The sequence below is a fragment of the Nipponia nippon genome, unplaced genomic scaffold (assembly GCF_047370975.1).
Source record: "Nipponia nippon isolate SJK-2023a ecotype South Korea unplaced genomic scaffold, ASM4737097v1 scaffold_3, whole genome shotgun sequence".
NCBI classification, from domain to species: Eukaryota; Metazoa; Chordata; class Aves; order Pelecaniformes; family Threskiornithidae; genus Nipponia; species Nipponia nippon.
The window spans coordinates 103151626-103171308 of NW_028262347.1; the positions used below are offsets into that span (position 1 = coordinate 103151626).

Genomic DNA, 19683 nt, shown 5'->3' on the forward strand with positions numbered 1-19683 from the left:
TCTACTCATGTGTCATTTGAAATTCATTGCTTTGGATTTATCGTATTTTTCTTGTATAAAAAAGGCCCAAACTTTGAGATGGGTTGTCTTAATTATTTTTAAGAATTGTACACAGATTTCAGCCTTGCTCATTCCAAAATAGTATTAATGCTGAAATTATTTTAAGTATCATAAGTCAGCAAGTTTCAACACCTTCTAATCTGTTACAATATCAGTAAAAATCTTCCATATCTATTGGAAATACTTCATTGAGCTTCCACATAAACAGTAAAACATTTAATCTTTTATGCAGCGTTATACTTTGACCTTCCCTTTTGAAAGAAACAGGCTTCCTGACCCATTAAAACTTCAATAGAAGTGGCCAAAAGAAATATTCATTATAACTCATTTTTTACTGAATATCCAGGGAAGGAGTGTGTGTGTGTGTGTGTTTGTATAACCTTAAGAAGGAGAAGTTGCTTCAGAGAAATGCAGTGTTAGCAGGGATGGCATGTGCTAAGTCAGGTAGGCACTGAGCAATATGATAGCCTGGAAGATGGAAAGGGAGTAATAAAGCCAAGCACTTGGTGGTTTGGAGTGTGGGGAAGAGAGGGGAGATGCAAGATGGATTTAAAGGTGTCTTGCAAGTGAGTAGAGGAGGCTGCATACGAGGTAGCTCGAAAGCCAAAGATGACAGAGCAATTGAGAGTTGTGATGTGGTGAAATGAGAAGGCAGGCAGGTGAATTCAGCTCTGGGGGTTTGCTGGAGGGAGGAGGACTTTAGAGAGATGGGGCATGTTTTGGGGTGGTTTCTTCCACTGCAGACTGAAATGGAATTTTAAGCCAATATTGTTGCACCTGTATAGTGTACTGTAGTGTACAGCGTACGCTCCTGGCAATGATTCCCCTCCCTCAGTCCAACTGAGATTGGTTGGACTGGGGGAGAGAGGGGAACTACCAAAAAGCTATTTTTATACCAGAATATCAAACGGCGGTTTGAAACAGTAAATCCAGTTTCACAGGATGTAGTACTGGATCATAAAAGCTATGAGCACATGACACAGCGTGCTGAACTGCTGCGGATTCCCTCTGTTGGCTCAGATTTGCTCAGCTGTTTTGGAAAGTGCGAGGTCTGTGGTAGATGGGGTATCACCTGCTGCTGCCACGCTAGCTTCGGGATGGCCGCAGGCAGCGGGACGGGATTTAATCTGAGGTAAGCACTGTGGTACGTGTTTGGGTTAATTCAACAGAAATGCAGTCGTGTTCAAATATGTGCTGCTGGGTATTTTGGCAGTGCGCAGTCCCGGTGCAGGTGGGACACATGCCCATAAGGCACAACTGTAGACCCTGCTGTCACAGGCAAGTTCGCTTTCGTTGTCATCAGACCTCCTTCAATCTTTACTTCAGTAGCAGTAAGGCCCTGCCCAGAAGAGGCTGAGCTCCGTCCCAGCGCAGGTGGTGGGAGCAGCTGCCTCAGCCTCTGCTGAGGTGGGGGTGCTGCTGGCCAGAAGCAGAACAGGCTTTTTGAAGCTCACTAAGATATGATTGATCACAGGTTTGTCTGCTCTGCTTTGGTTATTTGATTCACCTGCTAACTCAGGCTTAACAGGCTTGCAGAAGCATGGTCAGTGCTTCAGGTACAAATTGATTAGCTGAAGATGAAAAGCACTGTATAAATGTGTCCGAAAGCAGTGACTTTAAAGCTCTTTCAACTCTTCAATAGAGGAACAGGTCCCTGTACAGCAAATTTACATCTTGCATTGCTTTTTTGAGGGTTTCCTGGGGGTGATCCACAGGGCCCTGGCAATTCTCAGACTGAGGGATGGGAAGCAGTGCTTTGCCAGGATCAGGCCTCATTCCTGAGCACCTTTCCCTTTGCTTGCTCCCCTTCTGCCACCAGCCAGTTCTGCCGCGTTTGACTGCTCCAGGTCCTACTCGCGCTAACTCAATTTTCGCTCCTCCACAGCATGGTGGGTGCTTTTTGCAAGCAAATTCAGGAGCAGGACCGCGGTAACAGCACTCCCAAACTGCTCTCCTCTTCTCCATCCTCTCCTGGGAACAAATGTTCCCGTGATGTGGCCCCGCGTCCCATTCTGGCTTCTACTACTATTTTCTCTGTCTTCCTAAGTAGGACGTTGCACGGTGTGCGTGCGTTTCCCGGGAGGCTGCTGCCGCAGGGCCCCTTCCAGCCGTGCCAATCCCTCCCTATGGCGATGCTGCCCGTCCCGCGCCGGCTGCCCCCCCGCCCCGCCCCGCCCCCTGCCCCGCTCCGCCAGCCCCGGGGCTGCGGCGCTGCCGCCGTCCCCCCGCGCCGCGCGCGCCGTGCCTCCCTGCTGCAAAACCGCAGCGAGCGGCCGCGCTTGCAGGGGGGCGGGGGGGGCGGGGGGGTAAGCCCACCGCAACGCGTTTCGGTAACGGCGCGCAGCGGCGCGGCTCCTCCTGGACAGGCGCAGCCCGGCCCTAAGCCGACCCCTCCCGGCTGCTTCTCCACAACCGCCGTCTCCCGGCGCCGCTCCCCCCCCGCGGGGTCCCGCTCCCGGCGCAGCGGGGGGGCCCGGCCTGGCGGCGGCCCCCGGCGCGAGGCGGCCGGAGGGCGGGGCCTCCCGCCCCTCCCCCGCGCGGAAGATGGCGGCCGGGCGGCGCGGTGGCGGCGGCAGCGGCTCCCCCAGCGGCCGGAGGGACGCCCAGCGGCCGGGAGCCGGCGGGCCGTGGCCGGCCTGAGAGCTCCCCGCGGCGCCGGGGGACTCCCGCCCGCCCGCCCTCCGGGGGCCGTGCCCTGCCCGCGCCAGCCCGCCCGGCGGGGCCTCCCTGCGGCAGGTGAGGTGGAGGCGGGGGGCAGCGGGGTGGCGGCGGCCCGGCCCGGCCCGGCCCGGGGGGCGGCGGGGGAGGGCGAGCGGCGCTGGCGGCGCCGGGGGAAGTTGTGTGGCGGCCGGGGGACGGCGGCTCCGGGCGCGGGGGGCGGGTGCGGGTGCGACGGGCGGCCCCGCGGGAGGAGAGCGGCTGCGGCCGCCGCCGGGGGGCCGAGCTGGGGCAGGCGGTGGGGAGGGCGCTGCCTCCCGCCCCTGAGGCGCAGCGCCGCCCGCCCGCCCGCCCTGCAGCCACCTGTGCGGCCGGGGCGCGCCGGCCGGGCCGCCAGCCGACCCCGGGGGGCACCCGGGCCCCGCCACGGCGGCCCCGTCTCCCGGCGGCGCCCAGGGCCGGAGGTTTCGCAGCCCTGCTCGGCTGCTTTTCGCGGGCGCCGAGCCGCCGACACGCGGTCCGGAGCAGCAGCTCCTTCCCCGCCGCCGCTGCCGTGGCTCCCGCCGCTCGGAGCCCCCGTTTCCCTGGCCGCCGCCTGGGTGCAGGGTCCTGCGCTGGAGCTGCGCTCCCGGCCTCGCTCCGGCTTTGTTTACTGCCCGGCGTTGTGTTGCGAACGGCTGGGCTGCTTGGTGCGGCGTCGGCCGCCGCCGCTGAGCGAGCCTGCCCGCACCGGAGCAGAGGATGCTCCTGCCCCGTCGCACGGCCGCAGCGTGTGCTGCGCACGCTGCTCTTCGGGGGCTGTGTTCGGTGGCGGCCAGCAGCGGGTACGGTGGTGGTCGCGTGAAGACACCACGAAAATGGTGCTGCGCAGGAAAAGCTGATGGAACGTGAGGAATCGTTCCCGTAGTATCTCCTATCCTTTAGCCCTTAAAACGTATTTGCAGTGGTAAAGTGATAAATAAAGCGCGAGACACCCCTGTTTGCTTATGCTAGAGTGAATAAACTCTGTGTTGCCCAAATTAGAAGCGGGCAAATGTCATATATCTGAATTTAACCACAAGTTACACTACTCCACACTAGGATTCTTTGTGACCAATCTTGCCAAAGAAGTATTCAGAGTTGTTAATCGTAGGTGCGCGTCTCGTTAGGAAATGTAGCGTTGCCCTTTGTGGCAAAGAGGTAGACTAGAAACTTCTGATGAATTTTTCAGGTTATGTGCAGTCAACTCAATTATCTATGATAATTGGGCTGGGAAATTTTGGATGATGGAAGAATCTAGGTGGCACTGGTACAGTACAACACCTTGCGTACAAAAACACCCTGAGAGCCAGAAATAATTACAAGCTCAGCATCAGCCTCAAGAGTTTATCGTGCTGGGTGCTCACAGGTGCTCACGTTGCCCGTGTGAGCTGGCTCCGCATCCGCACCAGTGAGCGGTCCCTGAGCTGAGCCCTGTAGGACTGCTGTGCAGAGACACCTGAGGCACTCCATCTGCGGTGGGTTTGGGTGGTGGTTCTGCACTGGGCTTCTCAGCGCAGCTGTTTGCATGGCACTGAGATTACTGATCCAACTCCTGGCAGACTGGACCTAGAAAGGCTTTTTAGCTTGTACTTCATGCTGCACAAAAGTGATTGCGCTAAGAGCTAGGCTGGTTCCAAAAGCAGCCTGACTCCGCTAGACCAGATCTGAGCCAGTGGAAAAACTCTGCGCTCAAATCTGGCAATCAGTGTAAAATGTTCTAAAACTTTCCCACTGTCAGCAACTGTGAACAAGTACATATCTCTTAGGGTTATTATCTTGTATGCTTGCTGCTTTCTTTTTAAAATTTTCTTCCTCACCCCAAATTCCTCTTTTTGTTTGTTCTTCATTTTAAGTTTTTGCTCTTCTCTAAGTCTATGATACTATTTTCCTTGCTGCTGCTTCTTGAACATGATTTCTTAATGTGTCTTTTCTTCCTCTGTTTCAATGTTTTTTCAGCCCTTGTAAAACTGCTTTTTTATGTGTGTGTATATATATATAGGATTTTGAACTAGGAAGTACTGGAAATGTCAAAAAGCAGTGAAAACGAGCTGCAGAGCAAGGACACAGAGCGGAAGTAGTGGTACATCTGTCCACGTCAAACTTTTTTCTTCAAGTCACAGAAATGACTTTTGCTCTTGGGTACGGGTTCTCAAACCTGGTGTCAGAGTGGAGAGCGGGGGCCAATCCTGCCCTCCAGTATTGCTGACCGTGAGGAGAGAGTTGTTCTGGGGCATCTGCCAGCAAAATGGGATTGTGATACAGAAAAACAGAGAATCACTGTGTTAAGGTATGGAATAATACCTGTGGGTGTTGATCAGGACATGAGTGTGTGCACTGGCGAGCTGCGTGTTTTCCAGCAGTATCTGGCAGTGCAGCGATGGTGCTCTCTGCTGCGTGGTTTTCCTGTAAGGCATGTTTTACTGTTGTGATAACTAACCTTCAGTCTGATCTGAATTCATCAGAATTCACGGAGGTGATGTGGTAGAAGAGCCAGAGACTAGTTTTATATTAGCATTTATAATTCCATGATTTCATAAAAAAAAAAAGGGGGGGGGGAGATACCCAAATACAGATGAGGTCTTGATGTGTCCTGAACCACAGCGTTATCTCCTCCTCACTGAGCCTTGTTTCAGAGGTTTAAATGCCTATCTCGGATCTCTCTGTGGTATATCTGGAATATGCGGTGATTCTCTGAGCAGAGCTGCATAGATAAGATAATCCCTTTCATTTTAATTGGCAGAGTTGTTTACACATGATCTCTCGCTCATTTTCCTCTTTTAAAGGAATGGGTATCCATCCCTGATTACAGCTCAGGTCAAAATCCCTCAGCACTTGTAGCAAATCTCTTCTAATTGGTCTCATTTAGCTCTCATAAGGTTGTGTTTTAATTCTCTCTCTTCCAAATCCTTTTCCCTAGTCTGTAATGTAATTTATTACACGATATTTTATAGACAAGGGAACAGCCTCTGGCTGTCAGCAACCTTTGCAGTGTATCAGATTTCCAGCTCAACAGGCAGCTGCAGCGGAGTTTGTGGGTGTAAGGCAGCAGTGCTGCAGCAGCAGCACACGAGCAGTCTGCCATGGCCGTGCCGGACACCAGTGCCAGGTCTGTCCCAGATTCTGGAAGTAGTTGGGGTGAATGCTACCGTTTGCTGTCTCTGCTTCTCTGGCCTTTCTGTAGCTGTTGCTGATGCAAGGGTCTTTGAGTTCAATTTCTCCCTTTCTAGCTGTCTTTCCAGTCTTTGCGATTGAATGCAAATACATCTAAGTTGCTGCTGTTGTCTGATGACAGGCTTTGAGTAGTACAGAATTGGTAGAAGGCTAATGCTAGGAGTATATTTTTAGAAGGCCCAGAGCAACATTAGCTGTCTTTGTAAAATTCACTGTGACTTTCCTGAACGCAGTTGTTTTGGTTAATTGAACTTAATGCAAAGAGGTGAAGCTCTGCGTTTCATTATGCCTGCACCGAGGCACTTCACCTCTGGCCTGTAGCAGCACAGTCTGCTGGCATGGCGTGCTGGTGCGGCTTACGCCTGATCTCTGGGTGCTCTGACATCAGCTCTGGAAGTCTCAAAGGTTGGGGTTTTGGTTTTTTGGGTGTTGTTTTTTTGTTTTTGTTTTTTTAATCTGTGCCCCCTGCCCTTACACTGTTGGTTTTCCCACTATAGCAAAATCCGAAGGGAATACATGCCTCTGCTTCGGCCGCTGGAGTTGAGATCCCGAGCTGTGTGGTGCAGCAGCGAAGGTACCGGCAGACTTTCTGCTTTGCTGATCCTGCTCCGGAGGCAGGAATCTCCAGCAGGGCTGTGGAGCACAGTTTTGTCTTAAATTGCCACTGGAAGATTTACTGGAGTACATACATCAGAGCCCTAACTGTTCTTTCTGCATAGCGATGTTTGAAGGTCTCAGGCCTCTGGTAATTGCTGTTTGGGGACTGTTTTTCAATATAGACCCATATCCAGAAAGGAAATTATGTAGATCACTAGACTCAATCCATATGTGCCCTATTAAAAATGCAGTAGAAGTCTCTAGATGCGAATGATGAATTAATCTTCTGCACAGGAAGAGATCCTCCATCACGTTCTTGCCTGCTCTAATATTTTTAGTAAGCTAACTGATCTAGCAGTGAGTGTGAGGAGGATGATAAGATTGTAAAATGCAGTTTGGACCTTCTCAAAATATCTGTGGTTTATGCTGGGCAATGTCACAAGATCTGTTTTCAGAGAAATGGGAATTGATGTTTGCTTGTTTTTTAAAGCTGCCCAAACTCTCTAAACAAGGGGAGGGATGGTCTGTACGTAGACTCAGCGTGCTTTTGAATTTGTTGAGTAAAATGAATAATGCAAAATAAGTAAGGACAGCATCACGCAGCACTTGCTTATGTACTAACAACACCAAGAAGATGTTCAGAAATACCTGTCTCTTCCAAGTGTGTTTGTAGCTGTATGTAACTGAAGCTGTTTTTCCTGCTGGAGTTGCAGACATTGAACATCAACAGTGTTTGCAGCTGCTCTCAGGTTGAAATGTTAACACCTTACCTTAGCCTAAAATATTGCATGTTTTCTTTCCATGAAGTGAATTTAATATTTGTCATTAAATACAAACTATGAAGTTAAGCATTAAAACTAACAGCGATTAGATGCCAACATTTTTTTTTTTTTCCTTGGGATCAAAGGGGGGTGAAAAGGAGAGACGTGTTTTGTCCTCTGCTCGGTGCACGGGGCTTGCCCAGGTCCTAACACTGGTCTCCATGCTCTGTGTGTATCACACTGCAGTTACCATCTTCAGTGCTTTGGCGCATGTTTTGAGCGTGGGATGGGAACGAGGGAGTGTGACCTAGGGTTTTGGTGGGATCCGAATACAGCTGTGCTGCGCTGGTCTGTTCTGTTTTCTCCCCGCGCTGCAGTGCATTATTCGGAATTCTTTTTTTTTTTCTTTTTTTTTTTTTTTCCCCTTTGGAAGTGTTTTCATTAGTGGAAAAGATTGTCTTGGGCATTCCCTGTAAAGCAAGAGACAGCAGAGTCTGTCCCCTCCTCTCCTGCCTTCCTGTCCCAGTACTGTAGCTTGCACGAGTAAGGCAAGGGCTCGCAGGTACCTCCTCAGGGGGGAAGGGTTTCCACAACGGTGGAGAGAGTAGGACATGAAACTGCACGTGTTAAATGACATGCCAACAAGTCGTAGCCCTCTCCAAGGCTATGGATCACTGTTGCTTTTATGTATTGATGTATGTTTTTCCTCTGTATTCAGCAGTTCCCTTGGGAGCTGGGTTGGCATAGCTGATGCAACCAAGGAAGGAGGAAAGACGGACAGCAAAATGACAATTTTATCCCTTCTTAATCTCTTTTTGCAGTTCTGGTCAGTCTCTTTGAAAGTGTACAACCCTAGCACCCTGCCCTTTCTCCTCTGTTTGTTTCTCCAGTCTTCTACATCCTTCACTTCTGCAAGAATATGGTGTTCCTCTGAGTGGTTCGTGTTAGGAAGCTCCCGTGTCAGGACCATTAGATTATGTGACGGAGCAACTTGTTTTTCTTTGATCATGTTTAGTCTTACAGTTCCAGATGATTCCATTAGCCTAATATTTAATTGGTCTTTCAGCTTGTCTCTAATTAATGCTAATTTGCTTGGCAGTACTTCTGAAGTAAAATCAGAGCTTGCATGGGGATTTTTAGAGCTCTCCAACAGATCTTAACTCTTAAATTTTCAATCACTTTGGTATACGTTCCTCAAAGGAAATGGTGGGATGACAGGCCTTAGCTGTGATAGACTCCCAGTAGTAGAGATCAATTTAGAAAAGAAGGGAGACTTGAGATTTACTTCAGAAAGGTTAGAAGAACCCCAGAACGTTTTATAAATGTCTGTTTTTTTTCTTAAGAGCCTCCTACTGAACGGCTTTGTGTTAGCTTTCTAGCACTGCCTGGTGCTTTACAGTGCATAGGAAATTTCATGTCAGAAAGGGCTTTTAAAACAGTCAGTTCTGCCATCTCTTGGATGATGAGAGTTGGACTTATCTGACTATGCATGAAGATCTACAACTAAAGTGTCCGCATCTGAGCTGGGCACTATAAGTTCCCTCTATATTAAGGGTATGTTAGGGCACAATTCATTTCACCCTAAAGCAGATGTCCACATTTGGTGAGGTGAATCATATTCTGGAAGTTCTTTTTTGTTTTTCCACTGAATATAATGAAAACTGAGGAGGTTAGTCCAGATGTAGAAGATGTCAGCAGGACAGATTTCTGAGCAGAAGGTAAGTTGAACACCTCCCAGAGTGACACTAGCTTGCTCCTAATCCTGGGCTGCTTTCAGTGTAGCATTTTTAATACCGTGACTGATAATTGATTGACATAAATATGTCTTTTCTGATCTTAACTACCTTTCCCATCTTTAGAGCACTTTTTCTCTAGGCAGATTCATTTCAGCATTGAAGCCTGGCATAAATTGTTAGTCTCCATGTCTGATCTATTGTCCAGAACACCTCTGAAACATCAAGCTTCCCCCCGCCCCCCCATTTCAGTTACAAATAATGTATTTTAATTTGTTTCTTGTAATTTCGTGGGTTTTATTAATTTCTAATTAAATGTTCTGGATTCAGTCAGCGATACTTCAGCTCAAACTGCGTGTGCTTTACTTGTGGCTGAGTCATAATAATCTTCCTCATAAGCAGAGATCTGTCACTGTCTCCTGGTTTAGTTTTGTCTGCAGCCTTTCATCCATATCCTTCCTTGATGTTCCTGTTTCAGATCTGGCCACTTGTATCAAAGCATGATGTGAATAAGCCTGCTTCTCTGAGTCAAGGCTACCATGAAAACGTGCTGTTATCCTGTGTTAGCATCTATAGTTTAGTATCATGTAACTGCGCATGGAACAGGGTATGTTTCCATGGCCCAAGTCCACGTAAACATATAAACACAGAGCTTTCTGCAGGAAAACTTGCTTTGCCTCAAACGAAATATTGATGTTTGTCTTTCCCAGCATTACTTTTAAATACAAATTCCTCACTGACCACATGTGATGGTACAGTGCCTGTGGTAACAGGCAGAGCTCGGAAGTCCCTTTTGGTCTTGCGTTGCCTGTGTGGGCAGGTTAAGAACAAGCTAGTGTTCAGGGATTGTCGTAATTGCAGTTGGTGTTGAGTTTAATGTTTCTCTGAGGTTGTTATAGTTAATTCTTTTGCATGTTGTAGAGCTATTTTGTAATTATCTTATTTATGTGTCAGTCCTAGCATTTTCCCATTGGTAAATGAAAACAGGGTGAAGATGCCCTTTGAACTCCTCTTGGTTTGCATTTAAGCTGATACTACCACTGAGGAAAGCGATCCAGTCCTACACTGACCCTTCTCAGTATTGTTACAACCACTGCGCAAGCAGGATCAGGAGACTGATGCAGAAATTAAAAGAAACAGAACAAAACAAACCTCCTTTTTTGCTATGTTACCATTCTCCAGGAGAGAAAAAGTTACTTTTCAATTGATCAGTAAAAAAACCAATCAGGCTCAAATGCTTTTGTATTGGCACACCACAGAGTGCCTTGGGGATAGGATGAGTTGATGAGGTGCCTGGACTGCTCTCTTTGGAGGAGAGGTGTGACCATCTAAACACATGCCAGACGATCACCTTGAAAGTACGATTTCACATGCTGTAAGCTGAAGAGGAGCTGCTTCTCTTTGCATCAGTCCTGCAAATTTTTTAAATGTCAAATTTATCTAGGTTAGGCTTAACTAACAGTGGCCATGACAAATTCCAAAAGGATGTCTGAAACAGGCAGCATGATAACAGCTGAGCTGCGTGCCCAGCAGATTGCGAGCCAGTAACTGCAGCCCTTCATTGCTGCCTGTTCTTTCCACTTCTAATTGGGCACTGGATTAATTTTTATATTGGTGACTTCCTCCAAGGGGAAAGATTGAAGAAATCATAGCAATAGTCGTTTCTAAAAGAGATGCATCCAGGGGAAGAGGAAAGCAGTTGCTTTGATCAAGGTGCGGACCAAACCTGGCATCACAGGTTCTGCACTGTGGTTTTTTTGTGTCCTACTCCAGGACCTGCCAGCTTCTCTGATGAGCAGTGCTGCATTATCTTTATCTTCCTGTGCAGTTTACCAGAAAGACATGACACGTTATGCCAGAAAACTAGTTATGTTTCTGTACAATGGTTCTTGGTTTGGGTTTTTTCCATACCTTGTTTTAAAAAAAAAAAAAAAAAAAAAAGAGAGAGAGAGATGTTTCTGTGTTTTCTTCAACATCTTTTCCTAGCACCCTGCTGCTGACAGTCTGACCCATGATACTATTCTGGACAGATCTTGGGGGACTGAAATTGTTGTGAGTGCTTAGGCCCTTTCCCCTTCCTGCAATTATATCTTCCTGAAATGCATCCTGTGCAAGGGTGAAGATCGGCGAGAGGCAATGCTGAAAGACAAAGCAGTGGAAATTGATACAGTGTCTGCACTGGAAGCAAGGCCGTTGTTGAAGGATATGTCTGTAAGCTGTTTGGTCTTAAAGTCTATATTGAATAGTTTTAAAAATGAGCAAACTTCTATAAATGAATAAATAGAAACACCTCTTCGTACAGATCTAGGGTGTAACCCACAAATGCAAGATTCTGGTTTTCCCCCCCTGTCATTAGGCTTCACCTGGAGAAAGCATTAGGTAGGGATGCAGAGGTTGTTTGGTCTTCATGGGCTAGTGATTTAGAAACCTCATGCTTGCTCCACCAGGATGGGACTGGTGGCACCAAGCTTGAAAACGAGTGTTGAGAGCTCTACAGGTTTTGTCCTGTCTTCGGAATCCTTTGGCTCTGGTGTTATACAGCCTCTGCTACCAGCTCTCTGTTGGGATCTCTGTCGCTTTTCCTGGGGCTGTATGGAGTTCCATCTTCCTTTGCAATGATGACCTTTCACAGCAGCTGTCTTCCAGTACAGCTATGAAACTGCTGACAAAGCTGGGGAAGTGGTTGGAAGGCTTGTGAGCACACATGCCAGGACTTCCCTGATGGCCAGAATAAGATGAGGGAACTCTCAGCCAAATGAAATGGGAATGACCTTGTATGCACAGACATTAGGATATAATCTTACACTCAAATCTTAAACTTAGATTTCCTACAATGAATTAGTCTTAGGTAATGTTTTTTAGGAAAATCTTGCCATCTAGCTTGATTCTACCTGTCTTGAAGGAAAAGGAAGGAGAAGCAGAAAGAAATGTTTTGTTTCACGTAAAGTTACGGGAACAGACTGGCTGCTGCAGTGAAATCCATCCTGTGAATGTGAGGCGACTTCTCATCCCTTTCTTCTGCCTGTAAGGCTGGCCTCGCTGAGGCTGCAGAAGTAGAGATCAGTGGGGAATACGAGAGAAGAGTAGAAAGGACTTTTGACTAGTACTCATCTGAATCTAGCTTTGAGTTGCTCATACCGGTGTGAAAGACTCTTTGTGCTATCACTATCACCCAAGAGTGTCTTAAACAGGGATGAGGAAATGTCACATCAAAAATTCATAGAAATGTTTGTTAATTGTTATTGGTTTTGGAAATGGCAAATTCTAGGAAGCAGTACGCGAGAGCAGCGAGTGGAGTAGTTCTTCCCCTGTTGTGGTTGCTCGGATATGGTCTCTCTCTCCTGGGGAGCAAGTCAGACAGTGTGTTTTTTTGGCTTGGCAAACTTCCTGCGCAAGGTCAGCATTGCCATTACACTGGTAGCACAGCATCGTCATGCTTTAAATGTACTAGCTGCAGAGGTTATAAATGACTACTGATTTTTTTGAATGCTGCAATATTTAAGTATTCAGCTTGAGGCATTTTATTAAAGGGGCCTAATTGCAAGAGCAAGTGCCAAGTGCTTTAAAAATTCTGTGCCTATTTAATGTAGCTCATATTGGGCATAACTAATCACTGCTAAGGCTTAAAACCTTTGGTGTATAGCGCATCTGGGAGCAGGTAGCTATGAGACTGGGCAGAGGAATCCCCTTTCTCTTCCCTCTTCAGTAAAAGCTCTTTCTCGACACAAAGGTCCAATTGCTGCCATTTCTTGTATAGTGTGCAGAGCATAGCAATGTGTGGGCAGCAAACTAATGCAAAGTGCTCTCCTGTCTAGTGTTTCATTGTTCTTTCTGCCTGAGGCTTTGCAACCTTGGTCTTTTTTAGTTAAAATCTTTAAACAATGGATTATCTGTTTTCACAAGCTTTAGAGGATTTGAAATAGCAGTCACCCTTAGGCATTTGGCTCAAGATTACAGCAATAAATACATTCATCAGAGCCCCCTGGCCCTTCCAAGAGCCAGGCAGTAGTCGTAAGATTACCTCTGCCATATTCTTCTGCTTCTAACTCCAGTGAAGTGCGTCAGCCTCTTAACAATTTGAGGTATGCCCTGTTCCTTCTGACCATTTGCACACAGATGGTTTGTGAGAAAGGGAGGGATGCGTGTGATGAGGTTGAGAGCACCTACAACAGGGGACTTTCATTCTTGCTGGGATGTTGGCTTTTACTACATTACCAATCTGGATTTTCCAGGAGATCAGAAACCTGTTTTGAAAGCCAGCATTGGGTTTTTTTCCCCCAAAGCCTAGCAGTCTGAACATTTCGTATGACTTTAAAATTTTCAAATTGGAATGTAACTTTAATCAATATTGGCGTTTCTGATCTTTGTGTGCCAGCTGCTATTTTACTGAAAGATGGTGCTGGGACTGGAAGGCCCCACACCAGAGATTACAAACCAGTTGCCACCCGGTTGTGATATCTGACATGGCAATTTCTGTATGAGTGCTTCCTGATTGCGCTGTTTAAACAGTAAACGTAATGTTTTTCTTCTGTTACTATGAGATCCAAAGTAGTTTACAGATATCAGACATTCTGCTGTGTTGCTTTGGAGAAAGATGTCAGCTGTCAGAAGGAGACCCAAAAGTCAGTTCCAATAAAAAGCTACATTTTCTAAAGCAGTTTATTTCTGGTTAGAAGAGCTGTTCATTGTATGACTTTGCACAGGCTGTGCTTTGCACAATGGGACTTGCTTTCTTCTAAAGAGCAGCTTTATCTCAGGAAAGTTCATTGCATAGAGAGATCTGTGATGTCCATACATCTGAGGTCCTGTGAAGATTTCCACCCCTAACAGATTCTATTGATTTTCAGCAAGTGCTATTTCCCAGCCTTCTGAGCTGTTCTTATCGCACCACATCATGCTGCTCATCACAATTAAATAGCATGTGCTACCTGGCCACTGGCTTTATCAAAAGACCCTCCCGGCCAAGGTACGCAAATTGGAAAAGGAGAAAATTCAGTTCTCCTTGGAAGTTTTTTGTACTTTGCTTCATTTTTTTTTCTTCCTTCCAGTGAGTAAGTAATGATAAATATTCACTAAACCACACTGTATGTTTTCAAAGTTTATAATACACCTTACCTTTGCCTTGGAAAACTTTGATCTTACTTGTATCTTTTGCTGAAAAGTATTTAAAGCATTTGCAAATAGAGCTGAGTCAACTTCAGCACTTTGCCACATAAATTTTCATCAGAAGATGGTGGAAGCATGGAGTCTTTTTTTGGGCTAGTATTTAGAATGATTGCAGCCTTTTCTACTGTAGTTTTAGTCTCTACCGCCACACCACAATTCCCCTGCCCGGGGAAAAGTGTTCTCACTTTTTTTTTTTTTTTTTTTTTTTTGTAGGTGGATAAGAATTACGAGAATTGGTAACTTAACTAAGCAACATAGTGGGTTTGTGTCTGCACTCTTGAGGATCTGTATATTGAGGCTGGTGTCTTTTTCACTAATGTGGATAGGTGCGATAGGGAAATGAATGTTAACTGTCATGAACATGAATATCTGTTACTGTGTTTTTGACTATCAAAAAGAAGTGTATATACAGGATATATATAATACGTGGTTATTGATATTGCATTATAGCTAGAATACTCTTTTTTATTCCCATGAGAATTAGCTGAGAGATAAAATGTCAAGGGACTAAACGTAGCTTAAGCATGCTTAAGACTTTGTAGAGCTAGTTAGAAACTCTGAAGATGCCACCCCGACTGAGCATGCGTGAGCCGGGGGCTGAGCCTGGTTTCTCCCCTGAATTGCAGGTCCCTGCCTGTCAGCACTGGAGTGGCACCAGAACTAAGAACCTGTCCTGCAGTCTGGACTCTGCAGCCTCTGTATAGAGGGGTTAGGAGGGAGTTCCTGTACTGGGGCATCCAGGGATTGTGAGCTGGAGCAGCCCAGCGTACAGACTGATCCTTAAAGGAGACGGAAGCTGAAGCTGTAAGTAGTGGGAAATGAAGACTGTGGCTATTAAAAAAAAAGATGTCTGATTCTAGGAAATGAACGGGGTTCATAGAAATGGTGGACGTACTGAGCTGCTAGTAGGCTTTTGGGTGCTAATGAAATGGAAAATATTGTACCAGGAGGGTACTGCATCTATCAGCTTGTGTTGCCAAAGGGGAAACGTTAGACAGGGAACTGACAGATGACCAGCAAGGACGGGCAAGTATGGCACGAGGAACATGAGAAGGTTAGATTATAACAGGTTAGGTGGGAGAGACAGGCTTTGGAGGAGAAAAGAAGATGAAATAGCTAAGATACAGATAGCAAGAAGTAAATACAAAGGGTGTGTAGCACCTTCTTGTGCCTTGGATGGAATCCAGGTCTCTGAATCTGAAGACCTGTTTGTCAGAGAATACCTAAAACCTTCTGGCAATGCTGTTTCCATTTTATCGTTCTTCCACACTGGCAACAACTACCTATAGTTGCTATAACTTAGGGTTAGCTCAAGATGCCCCTGTGGCGGATGAGGTGATAGCTCTGCCCATGTGACATCAGTGGGATGACTGTATAGTGGAATTCGTCATTTAGGATTTTGTTTTAACATGGAAATTGGAGACAGGAGGAGAGACACACATGGAGGCATGTGTATGGATGTACACTACCACATTCAGATATTCTGAAGGTTGTGAGGACAAACACTCATAAGGTAGAACATATCAAAATTAATTTTTTTAACTCATCATCATTTATAGCCCTTAAATAAAACAGTTTCTGACTTACATGGATCATGAAAATACAAGGGAAAAATGTAATTTTCTCAAACTTGTTCTTTTAATTCTACCATCTATACATGTTTTCTTGTAACTACTATAAGGAAGAAAGCATGCTACAGATTGAAGGGTTTTTTGTATCTACTGGTATTAGTTGAACTTCTGGAACCCAACAGTGTGAGTTAAGTAAGCATCGTTTATGTATTAATTCTTCTCACTGGTGTTATAGAGTGGTATGTGCAATTTGCAGCCTTGAAATACTAGATCTTGAGAGCTGAACTTGCTGTGTTCACTAGGACTTCTTTTCCCTGTCTTTGGGGAATAATGAGTTGCAAAAGAAGTCATACCTTGAATTACTTCCTGTATTTTGTCCTTTGGTCTTCTCTTCTGTGACAATAGCATTAGTGTTTTGTCCTAAACGATAGTGAAGCTTTGCTAGCATACAGGGAGAAAAACCCATACATCTAAGTGCTTTTAGGAAAAAAGGAAGTGGAGAGGTTGAGGGTGGGAGGTCCTGTGAAACAGCTAAATATACAGCTTATGAGTCAGTAGTTTCCTTTCCTTTTGCAGTCATCTTGTCCAGATGGGGTATTTTTTTTCCTTATCAAGCCAGGCTCTTTTTCTACCCTGTTTTGTTAGGGGAAAAAACTGCAAGAATAACATGCAGTGGCACAGGTGTTTTTCAGGCCATGAAACTTAGAGCAAGGAAAGAGGCAGGAATCCAATGCTGGAGCAGCAGATCCCACAGATAGCAGGATAAATGATGACCAGATCCCTTTCCTAATCCACCTACTGCATGTCCTAACAACCCAGATCACTGACCACCTTGAGTTTGTTTTGCCTGCGAAGAAGTGTGCAGCTTCAGAATATATTCTAACATAATAGCTAACATGCAGAGTCTTTAGACTAAACAAGTTCTTGTCAATGATTGTGAGGAAATCCTTTTAGACTCAAGACTGAAGCAATAGTTCAGAGAGGTATGTCTCCCTTTTCATCTCAGTGGCATATTACCACAGAGTCGTTTCAGTAGTTACACTTTTTCAAGTTTCCTTTGCGGGGGGGGGGAACCCCCCTTTTTATTATTGTTTTCTACATCAAGAATTCCATGTTATTTTTCCAAGAGGATTGCCCCTTTTGTAATTTTTATCTGTAGGGATTTAAATCTGAGGGCTCTTGGTGGAGTTGCTGTGTTTTCTGTAGGCTTGAGTACCTTTTGTTACATTAGTCCTGTTTGTGTTGCACTTGGTGATGTAGTGAGCAGTCCTGTGATCTGGTACTTCATTCTTAAGCAGTCCTGAACAAAAATCTCTGTATGATCAGTGGTTCATTAGGCACTATAATTAAAGCAGACCCATTTTTCGATATTACCCGGTTCAAATCCGTGTCTTCACATTGAAGTGACCAAAGGGGTTCACAATCAGTTGATCAGTGTGTTAAAACAAAGAAATGCTTCACCTCTGCTTTCTTACAAGGACACCTTATTGTAAGACTGCTGCTGGCAACCTGCATGCAAGTTTTGAGGCGTCTGCCTCTTTTTTGATTTTGTGGAAATTTGTTAGTTCTCAGAGCTGTGATGGGTATTTAAATGATATTTTCATTTATTTAGCCCTAGGAAATTTCCACTACAGAAGGGAAGAGGCAGTCCTTGCATTTGGACACTTACTACTTGGAATAGTCAGCATCCAGATTTAACGAGAAGTACGGGACGCAGCAAACACCGGTGTTACTGCCTGCTGACCCATGGCTTGCAGGGGCTTTTCATTTCTGAGGGCTGCACAGGGCTGGTTGTGAGCCACCTGCCCTTTACCGGGGGAAGGAGGGCTGGTGGTAGGAGCAGGCATCAGATCTTCTGGAGCAGAAAGTTGGGGTAGGAGATAGCCACGGCTTTTGCTGATGGATTTAAAAAAAAACAAACAGGAAGTGAGTCACGTTCCTCTACCTCTGTCAGCAACACCCACAGGAAAAAGTTGCTGGATACATGTTTTCCATATTAAAGAACAATCTTATTGTGCAAGGTGTTGAGGCTTGGAAGGGAAACTTACGCAAAAGAGGGAAAATCAATGTGGGGAAGTCCTTTTTAAAAGGAGTTAAAGGAGATGTTGATTTGTAATCAACCTTTTCATTTTGCGCCCAATGTTGAATTCGGCTGTTTTGAAGCTCTAGGTAGTTTGTGCTAGAAGGTATCTTTTTGGGATCAATTGGAAAATGGCATTTGCTTGAGGCCTTTTTGTAAAATGCTTTTGCCTTTTATCTCATCTGCATAACATGCATCGATGGAAGGTGCCTGCTGTGTCTACTATTCCCCCCGCCCCCGACTCCTTAATTAGCAAGTAAGTATTTTTAGTTATTTGTCAGTACTATTTCAGGGAAAGGTAAAAACAAGTGAATTGAGTAGAACACAGAGTACTCTTTGGAGGTAGTTAAATTGAATTCTCAGTGATGAAAAGGAGAGAAACAGGACAACAGTAGCTTATATGCAGGGCAGGTCTTTGTCTGGTCTTAGTGTTTGTGGGTACTATTGTTCATGTACTATTGTTTTTTCACAGGACCTGCTAAAATGGTGGTTTTCCACATAGGTGTCACTGGATTGTGTTGCAGATTCACTGGAAGTGTGCGTGCAGTGGAAGGGGTGGCAGTAGCTTCAGTGTTTGTATGTCTGCTGCTTCAGAGAGGGAATAGAGTCAGGCAAGTGGGACCATCTTCACTTACAGCCTGTGTTGACAAGGAGGAACTCAGCAAATATCAATCGTATTTAACTTCTTAGCATTAGATAAACATGACAGAACTCATGAAAAATGCTGTTTCACTGCTGTTTTGGTGTATGACCAGTTTGAATGTCTCTGGCTCATCCAGATTGAGCACTCCTTGTCATAACCCCTCTGTAAAGTGCCAAAAGACCGTTTTTCATATGTCCTGAAAACACAATGTCATTGATACTTGGTCATTGCCAGCATCAAATGACTCAAAACCATTGCATAAATTTCTGCCATTTCAGAATTAGTGGTAATCTCATCATTAGGCCTATCAGAGACATCCTTTAATTTAATGTTTTAAAAACCATTGAATCATCTGGAATTATTCTTCTAATAAATGGAGAGATTATTTGACCCAAGTGAAGCCCTGATGGTAACATCAGGGAGATAATACCAGATCTCTTTAGCAGTATTTAGGTATCTGTCCATGTTTTCTAGTTGTCTGTACAAGAAAAACTGAAATCAAATAAGAGTACCTCCGAAGATGGATAGCAAGATATTTAATCTATTTCAGGGCCACCTGTAATCGCAAGAGATAAGAAGCCTCACATAGCCAGTAGTTTAACTGGGGAGAGGGTCACATAGCTTCCCCTCCATCATCTCAAAACCTCGGTAGGAAGTATCCAGCATGCTGACAGGGGTTTGGCTCCAGCTTCTGTCAGTAGTTCTGGCCAGATCAGGACAGAAGATCCACTTCGTGGCAGTAAAAAGTATAAGAAAATGCCTTAGCCCGCTCTAACAATTTGGGGTGGATAAAGAGGACAAATTACTGTATCAGAATCTCGGAGTGGGTTGTTCAGTGTATTTCTTCCTTTCTGTCAGTTAGCCAAGTAACCTCTTTCAGTAATTTTTAGGTATTGTTTGGCTGGTTTTTGTATATGCCACTTTCTTAATTCTATAGAACAGCATCATGAAGGCACTGACTGCTGCAAACTTCATATCCTGCAGGTAGGAATGATGTCTGATGGCAAGTTCAGAAGAACTGTATTCCAGTGAATAGCTGATTCATACAGCTGTTAGCTTGTTCTCACCATGAAGGGAGGAGTGTCTCTTTCGAGTATACTGCAGTAGTGCTGATGTGCTCAGAAAACCCGGCAGCCCTTTAAAAACTCTACTTACCATTGTTCTTCACAGTGATGGTATTGCTAGTAATTTCACGATGGGACTTTAGTCCTGTTGTTCCTAG

At 45.5% G+C, this 19683-nt stretch overlaps 1 protein-coding gene across 5 annotated transcripts in view; it reads left to right on the plus strand.

Moving 5' to 3' along the window:
- NDST2 (N-deacetylase and N-sulfotransferase 2) overlaps positions 1 to 19683 on the plus strand; it is a 149092-nt gene that overhangs the window by 2132 nt on the left and 127277 nt on the right. For 2 of the 5 annotated variants that reach the window (XM_087767186.1, XM_087767192.1), the window contains exon 2: positions 14794 to 14971. The exons of 1 other annotated variant lie outside the window; for it this stretch is intronic. The gene's annotated coding sequence lies outside the window, so the exon portion shown is untranslated. Of the gene's footprint in view, positions 1 to 2732; positions 2797 to 6407; positions 6485 to 14793; positions 14972 to 19683 lie in introns of those variants that run through there. 2 more of the 5 variants (XM_087767187.1, XM_087767189.1) reach the window with 2 other exon arrangements.